At 34.2% G+C, this 5,109-nt stretch overlaps 1 pseudogene; it reads left to right on the top strand.

Annotated features, from left to right (window-relative positions):
* The first annotated feature begins 2,349 nt into the window (after nt 1-2,349).
* On the top strand, nt 2,350-2,471 carry LOC129065548 (uncharacterized; annotated as a pseudogene).
* Nucleotides 2,472-5,109: the final 2,638 nt, after the last annotated feature.

Genomic DNA, 5,109 nt, shown 5'->3' with positions numbered 1-5,109 from the left:
ATTCTGTATGATATTCTGGAAAATATTTTAATCCCCTTAGTTGTTTTATATACCTGCACCTGTAGCCACTAGGAAGAAAAAATAGTTTTTGATTCTATTATTGATTTAGCTACTATTTGCACTTATATTTCATAAGTAATTTCTTTGAACTTGTTCAATTTCTTGGTCCAAAGTTTCTGGAATTGCAAAGCTGAGGACTGGATTTTTAAATGAGGAAACTGAGCAAGGTCTTTCTAATTCCTCAAATTTCAACAGAGGGTTAGTTTCCCTAGATATTATTTTTTGTTCATTTCATTATAACTGCAATGGTTTTTAAAAAACACTATCCTAAAGCCTGCTACCTAGATATATTAAAATGTGATTCTCTTCTATTACAGTAATCTCTTTACAATTTCCTTTAGCATTTTCATTATTGTTAACAACTAGCCTTTTACAAACAAAAAGTCTCTATAGTCACAGTTTTAGTACCACCTAGACTAAAAAGTAGGATTCCATAGCCAGGTAAGCCTTCAAGCTTCAGTAACAAATCGATATCACATCTCTATGAAACAAGTGCATCTTAACAATGTTTTCCCAAAGACTTGACCTGCCCCATCTATATGTAAGTTTGGGACCAATCCAAATACCAGTATAGATCTGAATAAAATATTCCCATTTCAGGAAATGCTGTGGAAGGCTTTGAAAGAAGCTAATAATCAAAGGTAAAACAATCATTTTGGAAATTTGAACACCTCACTTTTGCTATTGCAAATACACCATTTACTAATTCATACTTTTCAGTGTAGTAAACAATATCATTTGAATTGTACATATTAACTTATGCTTAATTGGTTACTATTTAAAGAGTTGCATTCTTGTGTGTTCATATTTGTATAAATTTGAAATTTATTCCTGCTGAATGACAGAAGGCCAGAGAACTTAGTGAACAGAGAATAGGCTAGTGTGGTATTCCGTATGATTTTACTAATTATTACCACTTGTGAATAAATATTTTCACATTGAGTAATGAAAGGCTAAATTGATTACAGGTTATAAACTAATTAGGTGGCCCTTAAGTGATTGAGGAACACAGATTAAAGCTGAAACAAATATGAAGGCTTACTTGCATATGGGTAATGTAACCAAAAGTGATATTATTATCAATTAAGCAAAGCCACTTATCCTTTTTCTCAAGTCATTCACTAATTTATGTTAGCCAAACCATCGCAAAGCAAAGGGAAAATGATAGAACTGTAGCCTTTGATATTTATTGATCCGAAGTAAGTACCAATTATTGTTAGAGGTGCTCTTGGAGCAGAAAATAAATAGGAAAATAACGTTCTTTTAGAGAGAGTTTATACTTCATTTGATTGTGTGCTGTATGTACTTCTTACAGGAGAATATTTAAGAAAATGTACACAACAATGTAGAGATTCTGCAGTGTTGAATCTAACATTCATTTTATTGAGTTTTTAATGAGACAGATCAACTAATGTGTTCTAGTTAGAAATTAACCTATTTTTAAAAACCCTCTGATGTAGTCTGTGCCATAATGACTGCTTCCATTTCCATATGTGATAATGGCTATTCAATAGACTAGTTAGTTAGCACCCGTAGAATTATTACTCTGTCTATACAGCAAAATCACCTGTGCAACCGGAAAGAATTACAAAATACAGATTTCCTAACTTTATACCTGGATATTTAGGCATAGAACGTTTTAGATAGTAGCTTAAGCATTTGTATTCTAAAAACAGCTCCATGGAAAAATTCTGATTCGAAGCACTAGTTTGCCATTCAATTAATTCACTTTTTGTGTGTGTCTGTGCCTACCGTATATCTGTGGCAATCCATTCTAGTATCTGCACACCAGAGTTATTGTTCTTGACAGACAATTGCATTTCTCAGCCTTCTTTACATTAGGTGCAGTCATGTGGCTGAGTTCTAGCTAGTGCGATGTGAGCAGAAGTGATTTGTGATTTTAACAAAAAAAGATATTTCCTTAACGTTTTTCCATTCTCTTCCCTTTTTTGTCATTTGGATGCTTTTTCCATGACCAATTTAATAGACATAAGTTAAAGATTCCAGACAATATAAGTCCATGTTTCTAAATCAGTGTGTGGAGCAGAGACTTCTTGCTGACATGAACATTTTTGTGAGCAAGAAACAAACTTTTATTGTGTTTGAGTCATTATTTAAATTTGGGGCTATTTGTCATAATTAACCCAAACCATCAACTACTTACTAATATAATAATATCAAATGACCTACTGGTTACTAAATTATATTGAAGAAGGCATTCTTTCTATCTTATAAGAAGACCAAAGTCTTAGAGTAAAATAAATAGAAAAATAAATAATGATGATATATATTGCTTCTTGGCCTTTTGGCTAAGATCAACTGTAGTATCTATTCTTATCAGTGTAATAATGATGATATAATGTGAAATTCATCATAATAGGGTGAAAAGTGCAGATAGGCAAGTAACTGTTCTGAGTGAGAGAGGGTGGGTGGTCCAGAGAGTCAGCTATATAGGAGAGCAGGTATTTTTGGAATGAGGACTAAGGAATGAATAGGACTTTGCCAAGCAGACAAGGCACTTCAGAGAGTTGTTGGATGTGGAGGATTTACAAGGATTTAAGTGAAAAAGATTGGGACAGAAGAGCAAGGGCTGATGGCTAGCAAGGATCAGATTGTGACCTGTATATCATGCTATGAAGTTTTGAGTTTTTTTTCTATAGTAATCAGTAGACACCATTTTGAAAAAGTAGCAGAATCAGTTCACTTTTGAGAAGTAGCACACTCATGGAAGAAGAGAGACTGGATACAGGGAACATGATTATGCAGTTTTATTTTTTTATTGTTGTTCAGTTACAGCTGTCCTGCCGTTTCCCCCTTTGCTCTCCCTACTCCATTCCCCTGACTCCCACAGTCAATCCCCTGCACTGTCCGTGCCCATGAGTCCTCTATTCCCGTTCCTTTGCTCGCCCCTTTCCCTTCTTTCCCCTGTTCTCTCCCTCTCCCCTCCCCTCTGACCACTGTCAGTTTGTTCTTTATTTCCAAGTCTTTGGTTCTATTTTGCTTATTTTTTTTGTTTCGTTGATTAGTTTCCACTTATAGGTGAGATCATATGGTATTTGCCTTTCATGCCTGGCTTATTCCACTTAACAAAATGCTCTCCAATTCCATCTATGCTATTGTGAAAGGTAAGAGTTCCTTCTTTCTTTCTGCTGCATAGTATTAAATTGTGTGAATAGTTTTCTGATCCACTCACTTGCTGATGGGCACTTAGGCTGTTTCCAGCACTTGGCTATTGTAAATAGCACTGCCATGAACATTGAGGTATGTGAGTTCTGAATTGATGATTTGGGATTCTTGGGGTGTAATACCAGCAGTGAGATCAATGGATCAAAAGGCAGCTCCATCTTCAGTTTTTTGAGGAAATTCCATACTGTTTTCCACAGTGGCTGCACCAGTCTGCAGTTTTAAAAAATGTTTTGAAAGTAAGTGATGGAATTATGTCACCAACAATAGAATGGAAAGAAGACAACAGCCTCCAAAAGATGTTTGAAAATAGAAGAAGAAGTAAATATTTAGTAAGCAACTGAATATCTGGGCAATGAAGAATTTGGTAGAATCACTTCAAGATCTCAGCTTGGGCAGATGGACAGATATTGATGGTCTTCATTGAGAAGGAGAACAGTAAAAATGAAAATGGCTCTCTTTTTATCAGTTGTTTAATATGCACTGTGCTGAGCAATTTATATGTATTAACCTATTGAAACATGATATTTCCATTATGAAGTTAGTACTATTCTTTCTACACTTTACAGATACAGTAACCAAGACCTAGCAAGGCAAAAAAATTGCCAAAGGTGATAATAAACGGGTGCTGGTGGAGCAGCGTGCACAGGGGTAGCTCCAGACCCAGCTTTTCATCAATTACCACACTCTAATGCCTCCCAAAAGAAAGATAGAGAAAGTCATTTTTGGATATGTTGAATTGGGGATGTCTGTGAGTCATTCAGCTGAGAATTTGTAGACAGTTTAAATATAGCTGTATGTTTTGTTCAAGAAGAGCCTCAAGCATATTTGTGATAGTTGAATATGCAAAAGTAGATTAGATTTCACAGTGAGAAAATTTATAATGAAGAAAGAGGAATTGAGGATGGTATACTAGAGAATACAAATATTTATGGACATGGAAAGAAAGAGCAGTTTAAGTGATAAGTACAAACATACCTGCAATCAAGTAATTAAAAAGAGAATCAGAAAGCGCAGAATTTGGTGTCATAGGCAACTAAGAAAAGAGAGTTCCTAAAGGAAGAGATGATAAAAATTCCAGATTTAGCAAAGGCATGTAATTGTACATCATATAATATGAAAGTAGGAAGAAATCAGTGATGACTGTTACCAGAATAACTTTATTATATCAGAATTTAAATGAAGAAAGCTTAAATTTCCTTTGGGAGAGGTGAGAAAATGGAGGCAACAAAGATCTTCCAAGACTTTTGAGGAGATGGAATTTTCCAGGGAATGAATTTTCATGGTGAATAGAACTCAGTCTCCTAATGCTGTAAATACTTCCAGAATTCGAATCCAGGCTATAGCATTAATTGGTTATAAAATCTATTTGTCGTATAACTCTCAGTAATAATTCTTCCTGTTATGTTATTTAAGTCTCTCCCTCTGCAGTTTTACTTTTATTATTTTATTTTACATGAGAGAACTGGCAACTGATTGTCCTCAATCATTTACCTTGTCTGGAAGCATTTCTGATTTCTGCTAATTTAAATCAATTTCCAGAGGTAAGAAAATGCTAACTGGAAAGAGTTTAACCTTAGTGGTCCATTATAATGTTTTAACTTAAAAACAGAGACAATAAAGGTTTAAAACAATTTGGAATAATGAGAAAAACAGGTAAATAGAAACTTAGACTTAATGAATTAAAACACATTTCTAAAAAACAAAGGTTTATTCCTTTGTATAAAGTCTCTCAGAAGTGATTACTACATTGGCAACTGAGCTAATAAAGAGTTCTCTCCCTAAAACTGTTAAATTTTACCTCTCTGGTTTAATATATAATTAGACTAGGCAAGTAAAATTATATAAATGTGAAAATTCTAAGAC

The sequence above is a fragment of the Pteronotus mesoamericanus genome, unplaced genomic scaffold (assembly GCF_021234165.1).
Source record: "Pteronotus mesoamericanus isolate MK-2021 breed Mesoamerican mustached bat unplaced genomic scaffold, CSHL_Meso_final contig_180, whole genome shotgun sequence".
NCBI classification, from domain to species: Eukaryota; Metazoa; Chordata; class Mammalia; order Chiroptera; family Mormoopidae; genus Pteronotus; species Pteronotus mesoamericanus.
The sequence above is the reverse complement of the archived record's forward strand: the minus strand, read 5'-3'. Positions and strand labels throughout refer to the sequence as shown.